This window comes from Malus sylvestris, chromosome 10 (assembly GCF_916048215.2).
Source record: "Malus sylvestris chromosome 10, drMalSylv7.2, whole genome shotgun sequence".
Classification (NCBI taxonomy): Eukaryota; Viridiplantae; Streptophyta; class Magnoliopsida; order Rosales; family Rosaceae; genus Malus; species Malus sylvestris.
In genome coordinates, this window is record NC_062269.1 from 1,871,652 (window position 1) to 1,887,869 (window position 16,218).

Sequence of the window (16,218 nt, forward strand, 5' to 3'; positions counted from 1 at the left end):
ACAGATGTAGGGTTGTGATAAAGGAACTAGTTGATGAGGTTGAGTTGTTAAGATTGTTAGAAGTTGTTGGAGGTTAGCTTAAGGAGTAAGCTAGCAAGTGACTATAAATAGTAGTTGTTGTAATAATTGAAGGATGATGTCATATTTCTCTTAATAATACTAGTTACGGTTTAATTGTGAAGACGTAAAGTAGGTGTATCGTATCAAAGACAGAGAAAGGAAATGAAAAGAGAGTCAATTACTCATTCAAGACATTGGTGTGTATTTTACGCTTCTTCAATTTATTGGGCGTACGCGGAATTGGAGGTTTAACAGTTAAAATTATATTTGTAATCTCTATTTTAATTATCATTGGAATTTCTTTGTCGTCTCCTAGCTAGATATAAGCGTACACCAAATTAGTATAAATCTTTGTGTCACACTAAATTATTTATTTTGTCAAAATTTTCCGTATTAGTTTATTGGTTTCATATTGGTTTCATTTGATTGATTTGAATGTTTTATCACATAGCTTCTAAAAAAATATGTTTCATCAGATAAGTATAATAAATATAAACTTCAAAGGAAGAATAAATACTAATTTAGTGAGAACATCGACGATCAAACATTGGCATCCAGATGGACACCCATCCTATCTACAATGGAGGAAATTTGATGTCCACGTGTTCAACCTTCCTCATGCAGGCCATTACTCTTGGCTACTTGAAATGTACTCTGAACTTATTGAGTAAGTCACTAATTATTCGGTTCAATTCGATTTAATGTTGATTAGTATATATATGTAAATAGATTGTAAATATGTTGTGCAAATATGAGTAAATAGAATAGTAAACATAAGTAAATTTGTGTAAATAGAGTGGCAAGCCCGAAAATAGGATTGTAAATATTGTTGTACATATGTGTAAATAGAGTTGTAAATATGTGGAAATATAATTGTAAATCCGCTGCATTACACGGCCACCTTTGCTTGTTATCACTATAATATAAAGCCACACTCAAGATCAATAAAACTTGCCCTATTATTAATTAATTATATAGAGTTATAAAAAAAGGATGGAAGACTAAGACCTGGTTTGGTACTAAGATGATTATGAAAAAAGCTGGTATCAAAAAAAGCTGGGAGCTGTTTTTGTGTTTGGTAAACATTCAGCTTCAGCTTTTTTTCACAGTTTTGGATGAAAATAAGCCAAAAACAAGAAGCTGCAAAATCCAATTTTGAAAAACCAGCTTTTTTTCACATCTATTTTACATAAAAATTTACCAAACACTATAATACTGCTGTTTTTTTTTTTTTTCAAAAGCATTTTTACAAAAAAATTTACCAAACATTCTACTGCTTTATTTCACAGCACAGCAGAAACAACTTTTTTTCAAAGCACAACAATACCAAACCAGCCCTAACTCTGATTTCCAATAATGGTTCCAAGGTGAAGGGGCAACTATTTTCTGCAAAGTGGAAGACTGACTGAGAAATTTTCAGGAAGCTTTCCCGTTGGGACGTTTATCTTCCTTCACCTCTTCTCTTCTCCCCAAAGTGATTGGATGCAAGACTTGCGACTTCTCTGCAACTTCCCAACTTTCCCATTTTTTATAGAGGAAAATAATTATGTCACCCATTTTGAAACTTGAATCTAGTTTTTTCACACGAGCCGTAGAGGGTAATCCAACACATAAGGCCATTTTGGCAATTGCACAATATTAGCCCCAAAATTCAACAAATCAGTTTCCAACCAAAACGCGTTTCGCAAATCACATCACAATTATCGAATTAGAAACCTCTATAATCAAAATGGAATAAAATTAAATAAATAAAATAAAAATGAAATCAGCATTTCTTGAACATTAAAATTCTGAAGTGGAAGTCTAGTGATACTAATAATTTACATAAGGATTTATTAGAACCTGACTATTACATATGAACAGTCTAACAATAACTTATAGTTTTCAACTATTGTACCAATACCTTAGGTTTATGGTTCAATACCTACAAGATTTATAAAGGAGTGAGGGAAACCACAGTTTAGTAGGAATATAAACCTCATCAAAACTTATTTGACAACTACTTTTAGTTTTTAGTTTTTTTTAAAAAATGAAAACTAAAAACTAGTTTCTTGAGCTTTCAAAATTTGTATTTTGACTTTTTAATTTTAGTTTCTAATAAACACCATGACACAAGCCAACAAGTAACAAAACCAATAAAATGTCAACTGAAAGCGTTATACTTATATGTGACAAAAGAACAATGAATTACATGAAATGAAAATGTCAAAGTAGGCATGTAATCAACCTATATAATCACGCCACAAATTAAAGTACAATGCGAGGTGGAGACAAATTTGAGCCACACCGCGGTAATCCGTGCAATGTAAATCTCTCTCAAAGAAGCAACAAGGAAATCCTCATGCAAGAGTTCTCCACTTTCGAATAATCGTTCAAGAGGAAAAACTAAAAGGACAAGTATTTTCCACAAAAAAGGTGGAAGACCGACTATGGAAAATTTCCAGGAAACAAGATTTTCGAGTAAGTTCTCAACTTTCTTCTGAGAAAAGATATTCATGTCTTTTTTTTTCTTCTCTCTCTCTCTTCAGTGATGCTAAAGCCAACTAGTTATCTTATTTCTTTAGCACTTTCCAATACTCGTTCCAAAGTATTTTCCACCAAAAAAAGTAGAAGACTAACTACGAGGAAAATATTTATGTCATCCACCATGAAACTTCTATATAGGTTTTTTTTCACACATATGTTCGTGAGGTCCACTAACAATGTTGAAGTCTTTGTGGAATATGCTGAGACTTCCCCTGTCATTTAGACAAACCTTCTCACAGTTATACTTTGCACTAAATGTATCACCCCCAGCAATTAGCAATATCAAATCTGATAAAACCAGTCAAACAAATGACAAGTCTTCAATGCAAGCTGCAATGTAAGAGTGGAGTTGAAATGATCCATACATCAAAGAAAATGATCATTCATAAGAATCATGAAACCTAGGCTAAGTTCCATGGGCCCTTAAGGTCCCTCATCAAAACTTAGAATAAACACTGCATTTGGATGATGGTATTTAAAGTTCCATGAAACCTGTGTTTGGGTGAGGACTATCAAAGTACCAAGGAAATTTGGACTTAATTTAAAAATGTACTACATTAACACCATCATTAAGCTACTCAACACTACAAATCTACTTCTAAAACTCTAGAAATGCACTACAAGACACCAAACAATGGGTTTCTAAAATGACATTTTGAACATTTGAAAATTCTATCAAACGTATTGCATCTAGTCATTTTCAAGTCCCTATCTCATTATTGTAAAGAATCCTAACAAATTTAGCTTCAGTTCCATGGACTTTTAAGGTCCCTCATCCAAACATAGGGTAAACACTGCATGTGGATGATGGTCTTCAAAGTTCCACGAAACCTAGGCTACACCTTTTAGAAATGCACTACAGAAAAGTAGATAGAGGGATTCAAAATGACTAGATGTAAGACATTTGATAGAACTTTCAAATGACACCTTGAAAGTCTTTTGTTGCGTGTATTTAAGCTACATTTGTAGTGTTATAGTCGTAACTTTGTAGTGCTTTAGTAGTTCATAAGTAGTGTTCTTGTAGTGCATTTTTAACAAGTAAGTCTAAAGTTCATTCCTCATTCAAACATAGAACAAAACACCCCTGACAACTTTTATACAAAAACATGTCAAGAGCTCAATTGAAGGGGAAAAAAAAAAAAAAACCTTGTCATTTGTCATGCTCGAATTGATTCTTAATTGTGAAATCCTTCCTTCATCAAATCAATTCGTTTTTTTTTTAATTATTATTTTTTATTTTTTTTATTTTTTTAACTATAGGGTTTGAAGTGTTTTCCTCTAAAGATCAAGTACCATCATTTTCCAGGATAATATACTCACTGAATTCGTTACTCTCTTATAAGTTTCGGAAAAGAACCAAATAGTTTCAAAATGAAAGCGAAAATATGGTACAACACATGCACACTGCAGATATGACATGGTCAAAATATGGTACAACATATATAGGAGTCTCTACTTCTTTACACAATCAAAATCAATAAAATTAACATAATGAACCATTGTTGAATGCCGTCGTCACTGAAACGCAGCATAACATATGTCAAATTTACTGCTTTCCCGGTAAAACCAACATCTTTACGGCCACAAAACTTAAAGGAGGAGAACAATCAAAAAAGTTCTAAAGCCAAAAGGTTTTTGCTTTGCCAATGGCACAAACCAGAACACCCACTACTTCACTCTCATAAACTTCACTCAAAAAACTTCGTTTTGCCCTAAAATTTCATAATTCTACTCGCTCAAACACCCCACCAGACAGTTCCTACCAACTTGACCTAGGCCCATTCAAGTCTAATCAGCATATCCAAACTTTCAAACAGCAAAATTAAAAAATAAAACAAAAATTACAAAATTCAATTGGAAAAATTGCAAGGAAATTGAACTGGGAATTGGGCAAAGAAACATACCATTGTTCGTTAGTAGCTCAGGAGTCCGACATGCAGTCGAAGCGCCTCAATTTTCAGAGAAATTGACTGCAATGCGAGAGTTTTTAGGGGAAATCAGAGCGAGAATGTGAGGGAATTAGGGTTTGGAAGGAGCCATCTTTCTCTCGGGCAATCAATGAATCCAAAATTGTGAGGAGATCTTTAATTTTTTTTGTCAACAAATTGTCAGGAAATCTGGGAATCAGGCAGAACAACTCCGAAGATATAGGGAAAATCTAAAAAAAGGTGAAAACATTAAAAATAACTGACTCAAAGTACTTTCCATATTTAAATTCGGTAGAGGAAATAAGAGATAGTATATTTTGTGAAAAAAATAGTGTGTGTGTGTGTGTGTATATATATATAACAAAACAAAGGAAAAAGTGTGTAAGGCCATCTCCAACCAAGAAATCTAAAATTTTTAGTCCAAAAAATTTAAGTTTTAACTTAGAAATAGTTTTTCTACTCCAACCCCTTTTGAGTTAAATATTTAGTCTCAAATTATTAAAAAATGAATTTAGACTAATTTTTTAAAGTAACTTTAAAAAAAATATATTTAGACTATCCTAATTTAATTTTATGAACATTTTAACAAAAAAATATTTAGATTCTGATAAATATTGAAAAATCATTAAACCGACATCATGAAACACTATGAAAGAATATAAAATGCATGATAGAGGGTAGGACCCTGCCTCTTTACTGCCTCCGTGTGTTCAGGAGTGAGGCACATCTCGCGTGAGGTGCTGGGCAAAGTTAGGCGAGTCCACGCGCATTTGAGGGTGTCACGTTCCGATCTCGACATACGTCCGGAATCGACACGTGACGTCATCAAATAACCACATATCTAACATACCCGTCCCCGGGATATGTATCAAGCACATGCCATGCCTCAAATTGCATAGAATTTTTCGTATACTTTATGGTTGCATCTAACCTCCTCGTTAGACTGCCTACGTACCCTCATTTGGAATCAAGCCATTCATAGTTCGCCAATTTCACTACACTCGAAAATTCATCAATTAAATCGCTATGTCTCAACAATAAATCACAATGCATAACTTGCAACATTACAATGGACAAACGACGGAGCACAATCATATTCACTAGTCATAAAGTTCAACGAGTCTAATCATAATTACCATAACCAACATCATTCCATAATCACATCCATCAATAATGCCAACCATCATATCATCAATAACACATACAACATTTCAAAATGGGGGCTACAGTGCCACAGCTCGGTCGAAGACTACATTTCTGAAAAGGGAATTTTGGACCACCCAATGAAACCAAGGCACCAAAGGGAATTCCGGACCATCACTCAACAGAATCCAATCAGAACTCAGTTCCGGACTACTCAACAGAACTGAACGGAAGTCCAGGAAGCATAACAACGGCTCGAAAGAATAAGACATGATTCAAGTTACTCAATTCACAAAGACTCAACGAAACGAAACAATATCAAGCAACAAATCCCCATCACAATGGGTTATCGGTCCATTAATAGACCCCACATCTCCCAAACAATTCAATATGCATTTCAATCACATGTCACAACCATTCCCAATACACAAGTCAAATCACATTTCACTACATCACACCAATCTCTATGCTTCCAACATTATATCTCAATTCATAGCTTGTAACATATCAAGGAATTACGAAGCACAATATTAATATTTAATCACGTTAATCAATCAGTGAGATAGCATATCATGTCACGAATTTAATTAAGGAACTCTACATAATTCCCTACTTGGGTTATGAATAATAACATGGTAATTCTAATTTGTATTCACAAGATCCATCGTGGGTAATTCCCGTTCACACGAATCTAGGATTCTAAGATAACCTTATGGAAATGAGCAAGAGCAAGGATTCTGGACTACCTAACGAAATCAAAATATCAAACGGTTTCTTATAATTTACCCAAACCTGTCGCATGTGAAATAAGTGCCTACATCATGGAAATGGTGCATCGAGCAACCAACAACCCGGATAAGCTGCGAAGCTCGTGTAAGCAACAATAATACAAAGTATGTAATAATAATGATGAAACTACCCATCAATCACAGTTTATAAACTTTGAATATAAATCATTCATAAGAAATTAATACCAATCCTTTGCAAACTCCGAAGGAGTCACATAGACATCCAACGAATTTTCTAAATCAAACTCAAAGTTCTCGAAGCCAAAATTCACGGACACACTCAAAACTAGAGCTAGATAGACGTCGTTCGGCCGAAGCCTATGCAAGTAACCAAATAGGAAGTGGCCCCCCAACACGGATTAACCAAGCAAGGTCAAGATAACTAACCAAGCAGGGTCATCGATGTACCAATGCTACATGGTGCTATCAAACCAACATACAACTTACCTCCTACCTCCACACTTATGATTTACAACATGAGCACATACACCATCCATTTTTGTATTTCCCATCTAGGTTCCAAAGCATTGTCTCGAATTATTACTACAAGCATCCATCACCTCGATCAACTCCTATTCTCAAGTATATGCAATTACTAAATGCATCACTTCCGACTCTAATCTTAATTAGATTACTTGGAACTACTAATTCACACTATGAGATCCAAGTACTATTTTGGTTAACTTGAATTAACATGATCAAAATAAATGTAACATTTGAATGAAAACACTCAAGAGAAAACAAGTGAAGATGCTACTTACCAATATAGATGTACATGTATATAATGCCTTGGCAGTTGGTGCATTTATATATCCAGGGATATAAGCAAGTTCCTTTGAATATGCATACATAGATATATGTATACGGTAAATAAGGAAACAAATTCATCCCTTCATTAATTTATACATACATATACAGATTCGTTCAACTTCAGACACAAGCAGAAATGTCTGATAATGCTAAACCAATGAGAAGGAATCAATATGCTCATCAACAATAGCTATTCACTGTCATCACAAGGATAAAATCTGGACCACGTCTGACTAAAAGTATATTAACAACTCTAGCAAAATTGTACCAAATATGAAGAGAAACAATTTCACATTATAGGACAATATAATTATCGATTCCCCATCATCAACATTACATTAATGCATTCACTAACTTTAAAGCAACAAATGCAACATGATAAATGGGTAATTTTCAAATAAGACTATACATACATAATGTTAACCATCAGCATTTCATAAATCAGATGTCACACACTGGGAATTTTGACTTTTTCCAAAAATTCTCAAATTTTACAGGAATAAAGATCTCAGCAAGTAGAGTAAACTTTATAGTTGTGGCCAAGTCCAATTTGTCCAGGAAGGCCCTCAGATTGGCTCGCACCCAACAAAACCCTAAGGTGGGTGTTCTTCAATTTGGCTTCCTTGGTATTCCAACGCCCCTACAACTGATTGGGTCTTGTTCTTAGGTCCAAAAGAAGTTGATTAAGGGTGGTGAGACTTGCCGGAACGGTGGAATCGCCGTCAAAACTCTATGGTTAACCCGCACGGTTTTTGGACCTAAAAACCCTCAATTTTGGGTGGGAATGGAATATGGGAGATGGTAGAAGAGGTTGCAGGTGAGAGATAGTTGAACTTCGCCTAAAAAAATTGTGGAAGTGGCCGGAAGCCACTCCGGGTTGGTGCGGATAAAGGTCCACGGTTGGACCTTCTCTTCTTCCTTTTCTCTCGCCACTCCGTGGCTTTCTTTCTTTTTCCCCCTTTATTTTTCAACCACTCCCGTGGCTTTCTTTCTCTCTCTCTTTTTTTTTTTTTTTTTTTTTTGCAACAACTTCAAACGTCCGTAACTATATCGTTATAACTCGGACTCGCAAACGGCTTTCGCCTATGCGTTCGTGACTTTGAGACCTATTCGAAAACGTTACTTGTGACCTCAAAAGGTCAAAGAATTTTAAATAATTATTTTCCAAACTTCACTCTTCGTAACTAGTTTAATTAAAATCTAAATCCAAACAATTTAAAATAAATTCTCGAGAAATAATATAAAATCTCAATAGTACAAATACGAAGATTATAACAGTGAAATCCAGGAACGGGATTTCACAGAGAGTCCCCCCACTAACCCTGCCTACTTTTCTAGCTAGTATTTAGCCCAATTTTAGCTTCTAACTCATAACCTCAAATTGACACAAAGGTTGGAAGGAAATTAGGGGCAATAGAAGACAAATTTTAAGACTTACTCCGAGCGTTGGAGTTAGTCTAAGAACATTTCGAAGTTAAGCTATACATATAAAATTTAAATTTGTTAGCATATATCAGACTTTAATTTTTGAAAATTTGTTACCTAGTTAAATTAAATTACTATTTATTAAATTATTTATTTATATAATTGTAAAGTAAACATAATAATAATGATTAACCAATTAAAACTAGATTTGAAATTGCTGTCAAATTTAATTTGACAATCCTCCTATTCCGACGTAAAACATTTCACTTATAGATAAAATAAATATTATTGGACCGTGTAATTAAATGAATAAACGAAAAAAGATGGACATGATTGTGCTATTCACACACTATTTCATTTTTAACTCACTTATTTTTTATTTTTACTTCTAACACACGTCTCTTAATTTTTCACATTTGTATCGAATGAATTGAAGAAGGGTAATAAACAAATATTAGTGAAATGTGTGTGAGACGAAAATAATGTGGGAATAGTGTAACCCTATGTATCGTGTTTTCGTTGAGAATTGAACTCACATCCTCCGCAAGAAGCAATGGGAGCTTTGAACTAACTTTCAAAAGGCCGAAATTACACCCAGATAATTTGCAAATTACAACACTACCCTAACTTGACTCTCTTTGGTTTATTGGTGCAAACTAGATTTTGCTCTGTTCCTCTCCTGGCGACAAGTTGTTGCCGCCAAAGCTCTGTGCTTCCAAAGGCCGCCAACAATCCGTCGCACCTACTCCCATCAGGTTTGCCCACTCTTTTCCCCTTTTCTACTTTCCCGTATTTTCTCGAGAAAATTAATTGGAAAATTAGAGGTTTTATTCCTGGCAGAGTTGATCGACCGGTGCATAGGGTCGAAGATATGGGTGATAATGAAAGGAGACAAGGAGCTGGTAGGGCTCTAAGGGGTTTCGATGTTTACGTCAACAGGTGTTATGAACTGGTTGTGATTGCCTTAATCACAAAGAGGCTTTAGCTAATAACAGTAAGGGCTAAATTGTAAGGTAGTTAAGGGTAATTGTAAGGAGTTAAGCATGGGGGGTTCTATTGTAACGATCCAAGAGTTATTAGAGGTTTTAGAAATTACTAATAGTAGTGTCCAGGTGGCATTCTTGTATTGGGGATTATGCAGCATGAGGGATATACATGCTCCCGAGTTGATTGTAACAAGCAGATTTGGAAATTAATAGAATATTCCTTTGCTCCCTTTCTCTTTGTCCTCTCGCCATTTCCATACTACCTAGCTACTGGTGAGATTGATTCTCCGGCACCGGTGTGGTCTTAACATTGGTATCTCCCTCCGATCCTGGATTTTCTCTTCCGTGTATGCCCCGTCCTAAACCAAACACTCGTTTCAACACCATGGATGCTCGATTTGCCGCTTTCGAAGTTGAATTTCCCTCCCTCATTCGTGAGGCGGTGAAATCCGCTATGGATGATCAATTCTCCTCTTGGCTTGACGCACGTCTTCCTGCATATTTTGAGCAGTTCCGTCATGAGCTCCACCATGACTTGCCCGGTCGTCGGGAGGGTGAAGGGTCCTTTCACCCACCCCCTTCCGAATTCCTTGCTCATCTAGATCTGGCACAATTTCAGCCACCTCACAGTCCTTGGCAACAGCGGCTCGAATTCCCCCGTTTCATTTAAGGCGACGATCTCATTGCTTGGATCTACAAAGCGGAGTAGTTTTTTATCTTCTACAAGATCTCGGACGCTCACCGTGTTCACACTGCTTCCTTCCATTTTGAAGGGGAGCTTTTTCACTGGTTTCGCTAAATGGACTGTACTAACACCACACCCACTTGGCCGGAGTTTACCCAAGCTCTTTGTCGCGAGTTTGGACCCTCTGAATTTGATGACAGTGCCGAGGCTCTCTTCAAACTTCGACACACAGGTACTGTTCGTGATTACATCGTCAAATTTCGCCGTTTGGCTACTCGATCACCGGAGATTAGTCATCTTTTATTACGTAGTTGCTTTCTCGGGGGCTTAAAAAAGGAACTGCGCTACGATGTTAAATTGTTGAAACCTGCAATTGTGCATGAGGCTATTGCCATTGCAGTGCAACTCGATTCAAAACTCACTGAGCTGAAATTACCTCTGCCTCGGCCTTCTACATATTCTAAACCCTCATCTACCCCCGTCACCCCTTTTTCCCATACTATGCCTAAAACTAACAACCTTGCTATTAAGAAATTGACTCCTGCTGAGATTCAAAGGAAGAGGGAACGTGGTGAATGTTGGTTCTGCAATGACAAGTGGGTCCCTGGGCATATCTGATTCCGAAGTTTCAGAAGAAGATATCTGGGGGGATCAACCTGAATTTCAAAACATGGAGCTCAGTGAATGTGCGTTTTATGGCACAAATTGCGGTCCTACAGCTCACAAGTTAATGGCCACACCGTGAAGATCTTACTCGATTCGGGTAGTTCTCACAACTTTGTTAATTCCAAACTATTAAAATAATGTGGATGGAAAGCTCACACCACCAGGTCTTTTGAAGTCATGATCGTAGATGGGGGAAATATTACAAGTTCTGGTTGTTGCAAGGCTATGGAGTTGACTTTAGCAGGGTATCATTGTTCTATAGATTTGTATTCCCTGCCACTAGGTGGTTGTGATGTGGTTTTGGGGGTGCAGTGGCTTTCCACCGTAAGTTCTGTGTTATGGGATTTCCAGCTCCTTACTATGAAGTTCACCAAAAACCACCATACTTATAAGTTGTCCCATCATTCCTCCAATGCCTCAAGCATTCAAGAAGTCTCATTGCATCAGCTTCAAAAAGAGTTAACTAATTCTAATTTGGGGTTGTTCTTGTACTCCATGGAAAATGAGAAGTTAGAATCCTGTGAATTGAGTTCAGTTCAATTGTAAGAATTGCAGCACCTATTGCATGACTTCGAGTCTATTTTTGCCGTGCCTACTCAGCTACCTCCACAACGAAACCATGATCATCACATTCCTTTCCTACAAGGGGCAAAACCACCAAGCATTCGACCATACCACTACGGACCATTGCAAAAAACCGAAATCGAAAAGGCAGTTCAAGAGCTACTCGAGGACGGTTTCATAAGGCAAAGCCATAGTCCATTCTCTTTTCCTGTGCTCTTAGTGAATAAGAAGGATGGCACTTGGCGAATATGCATTGACTATAGGGAGCTCAATGCCCTCACTATTAAGGACAAGTACCCCATACCCTTTATTGATGATCTATTGGAGGAACTGCATGGATCCCTCTATTTCTCTAAGTTGGACTTGCGCTCTGGATATCACCAGATATTAATGCAACCTGGAGACATTGAAAAAACTGCATTTAGGACTCATGAGGGCCACTATGAGTTCCTAGTAATGCCTTTTAGGCTTACAAATGCTCCTGCTACATTTCAAAGTTTGATGAACGATGTGTTTAAGCCTCATTTGAGGAAATTTGTGTTAGTCTTCTTTGATGACATCCTCATTTATAGTAAGACCTGGGAGGCTCATTTGGCTCACTTGAAAGCGGTGTTTGAGCTTTTACAGGTCAATAAACTCTTTCTCAAGAAATCCAAATGTTCATTTGGACAAAATAGGGTGGAATATTTAGGACATGTTGTATCTCAAGCAGGAGTGGCACCTGACCCTGGAAAAATCCACGTTATACAAAACTGGCCTACACCAAAAACTATCAAGGACTTGAGGGGCTTCTTGGGTTTAACAAGCTACTATAGAAAGTTTGTCCCGGGCTATGGCAAAATTTGCCAGCCTTTATATCGGTTGACAAAGAAGGATGGGTTCCATTGGACTGCAGAAACTCAGCAAGCCTTTGACAAGCTTAAGGTCGCCATGATTTCTCCCCAAGTTTTAGCTTTACCAAATTTTTCTAAACCATTTGAAGTGGAATGTGATGCTTTTGGTTGTGGTATTGGAGCTGTGTTGCAACAAGGTGGACGGCCTATTGCTTTTTCCAGCCAATCACTTGGTCCAAGGAATCAAGCACTCTCCACTTATGAGAGAGAGTTGATTGTCGTGGTCTCTGCAGTGAAGAAATGGCAGAATTATTTGCAGGGAAGGCATTTCATAATCAAGACTAATCATAACAGTCTTAAATACTTCCTGCATCAACGAGTTCACACTACATTTCAACAGAAATGGGTTTCTAAGTTACTGGGGGTATGATTATGAGATCCAATTCAAAAGTGGATCCCAAAATGCAGCTGCCGATTCATTGTCTCGATTACATGGAGTGACTCAATTACATGAACCTGCTCCTCGATTCATGGGGGAATGCAATGCCATTTCTTACCCTTACAATGGTTGGATAGATGACTTGAGAAGCAGCACTGAATGACATGAGTGGATTGTAGCAAAGAAAAAAAGAAGTGATTGAATCTGCAATGAATGGCACATGAGGATCTACTTTGGGAAAGTACACTGTCGATAATGGTTTGTTGCTTTACAAGAAGAGGGTGGTGTTAAGCCCTCACTCTAAGTGGAGAAGGAAGATCCTAGAAGAGCACCACTGTACTCCATCTGCTAGTCATCAAGGGGTCCTAAAAACATACTACAGGGTCAAGAAGAGCTTCTATTGGCAAGGAATGAAGAAAGATATTCAGAACTATGTAGCAAATTGTCAAGTGTGCCAACAAAACAAAGTGGAAACCATTACCCCACCAGGATTGCTGCAACCTTTGCCAATTCCTCAAAGAATTTGGACAGACATCAACATGGATTTCATAGTGGGGTTACCTCTATGCAAGGGTAGATTGGTGATATTAATGGTAGTTGACAGATTATCCAAGAGTGCTCATTTCATAGCTATGGCTCATCCTTACACTGCAATCATAGTAGCACAGGCCTTTGCTGATAATGTCCTAAAACTACATGGTGTACCAAGTTCAGTGGTCAGTGATAGAGATCCCATCTTTGTAAGTGCTTTTTGGAGGGAATTGTTCAAACTACAGGGGTCAAAACTGTGTATGAGCTCGGACTACCATCCCCAAAGCGATGGGCAAACAGAAGTGATGAACAGGTGCCTTGAAACCTATTTGAGATGTTTTGTTGGAGGACAACCAAGGAGATGGGTTCAGTGGCTTTCGTGGGCTGAATGGTGTTTCAACACTTCTTACCATTCATCAGCCAAGTTCACACCCTTTGAGTTAGTCTACGGCTACCCACCACCCCAAATTCTACCCTATGAATTTGGTACTGCAAGGGTGGAAACAGTGGAACAAAGCCTCTTGGAAAGGGATGAGGTCTTATCTATCTTAAAAAACAACCTAGAGATGGCTCAAAATCGCATGAAGGTGCAGCATGATAAAAAGAGAACTGAAAGGCAATTTGAAGTGGGAGATTCCGTGTATCTGAAGTTAGTTCCTTATCAGTTGCAGGCTCTATCCCCTCACAATTACCATAAGCTTCAACCAAGGTACTATGGGCCTTATGAGATTTGTGAGAAGATTGGTAAGGTAGCCTATAAACTGAATCTGCCATCTAACAAGAAAATCCACCCTGTATTCCATGTGAGTCATTTGAAGAAACAATTAGGGAGTAATGTGATGCCTCATAATGTCCTACCTCAGGTGGTCGAAGATGGGTTAACAGGAAACACACCAGTAGCAGTGTTGGGAAGAAGAATTTATAAGAAAGGCAATATTGCAGGGGTCCAGTTGTTAGTGAAGTGGCAGGATCAAGAGGAATCGGAGGCTACTTGGGAAGATTTTGATGAGTTCAAGGCTAAATACCCTACATTTCAACTCTGAGCAAACCTTGAGGACAAGGTTTTATATGGGGAAGGTATTGTTATGAACTAGTTGTGATTGCCTTAATCACAAAGAGGTTTTAGCTAATAACAGTAAGGGCTAAATTGTAAGGTAGTTAAGGGTAATTGTAAGGAGTTAAGTATGGAGGGTTCAATTGTAACGAGCCAAGAGTTATTAGAGGTTTTAGAAATTACTAATAGTAGTGTCCAGGTGGCATTCTTGTATTGGGATTATGCAGCATGAGGGATGTACGTGCTCCCGAGTTGACTGTAACAGGCAGATTTGGAAATTAATAGAATATTCCTTTGCTCCCTTTCTCTTTGTCCTCTCGCCATTTCCATACTACCTAGCTACCGGTGAGATTGATTCTCCGGCACCGGTGTGGTCTTAACAACAGGATCCTCGAAGACGTCACTGAATAGTATGATTCACTCTCTCAGTTCTTGTTGCATACTGTAGCCCGAAACCCTAGCATTTGGGGTTTTTTTTTTACTCTATTTCAATACAAAGTGTGAATCTTTATGTTTGTGAATGCTTCAACTTTTAGATTGAGTAATGGGAAACTTATATAAAGAAGAAGACAGTTGGAAGTTAGCTAATCAGAATTGTCTTTGTTAGTATTTCAGTTAGAAAATTGATCAGGGAAAACAGTTTATTGGAGAAGTTCGTATCGATCTCTTACAAGTTATAGTCAGTACGATTCATCCAACTTCACTAATCTCTTATTATGATGTCATGCCCAAAAACTCGTACATTTTAATCCCGATTGAGGCAGGATAGCCACTAGAACTTCCTATCCCAGTTATATATATTGGGAATTTTAAGGTGTTGATTTCTAAAGGTTTGGATTAGGATTGGTGCTAAAGCACATTTTATATTATTGTGTTCAACTTTGTTTGTATGTTTGGGTTTCACTTAAATACTTGGAGTTGGGTTTTAGTAGACTGGTATAGCTGGCATAGTTAAGAAGTAGTTTAAGCTTATAGTCTTTGGGGCATTTCTTAACTAAACATTGATTTGATTAAAAGTTGTTTTCATAAGGAGATAAACTACTAAGCATTGCATCTATGCTAAGAATTGATTTTGCATTGACGCATTGATGTGTTAAATGGTTAACGTAATTGTACTCCAAGAAAACAAGCGTTAAATACCTTTTTGCATCTTGCATGTTTTGCAGTAGTCATGTGAAAGAACCTGCAGTGCCTTGGGATGAGAATAGCTAAGAAATTCGACTGGAATATCTCTGTTATACAGAGTTTGTAAAAGTAATTTAGACATTCTTAGTTTATACAAGTCACTCACTTCGTGCATTGACTCTATTTACTATATGGTTTACCCACTAATTATCATCTATAATACCTACATCACATTGAAGGTCTTTTGCTATTTTGTTTTAAATGTCTACCGTTCTGTTTGTACTGCAAAGATATTACTCCTGAAGGAAGATGTATAACCAAGCTTGATCAGATTTTACTTAACGGAAACCATATTGCCATTGTAAGTGGTTGGTTTTCATTTTCCTGGATGAAATAATTGAAATTCCAATCAATATGCATGTGATTTGTAGGTTTGTCAAGTAATGTTCATTCAGGTATTTCCGGAATATGTTTATTCAGGTATTCCAACTGTTAAAACTGATGTTTACAGCTTTGGTGTGGTGGTGTGGTGGTGTTAGAGGTGGCGATGGAGAGAAAGCTGGTGGAGGATGATGGAACAGTGGTGGTTGATTGGGTTTGGAGCATGTGGGAAAAGGGGAAACTGATCAAAGCTGCTGCTCTGAGGTTGATGGGG

General features: G+C 37.3%; 1 protein-coding gene and 2 long non-coding RNA genes across 3 annotated transcripts in view; 1 reads left to right on the forward strand and 2 right to left on the reverse strand.

Moving 5' to 3' along the window:
- The window catches only part of LOC126587865 (TMV resistance protein N-like), a 113,942-nt gene that overhangs the window by 54,637 nt on the left and 43,087 nt on the right, over positions 1 to 16,218 (reverse strand). The window lies entirely within an intron of this gene.
- Positions 2,185 to 4,722, reverse strand: LOC126587913 (uncharacterized). The gene is made up of 2 exons (XR_007611257.1): positions 4,491 to 4,722; positions 2,185 to 2,798 (listed from the first exon to the last, which is right to left on the reverse strand). It is a non-coding gene; the product is annotated as an uncharacterized LOC126587913 (long non-coding RNA).
- Positions 9,473 to 15,813, forward strand: LOC126587905 (uncharacterized). Its single transcript, XR_007611245.1, has 3 exons — positions 9,473 to 9,619; positions 14,825 to 14,848; positions 15,605 to 15,813. It is a non-coding gene; the product is annotated as an uncharacterized LOC126587905 (long non-coding RNA).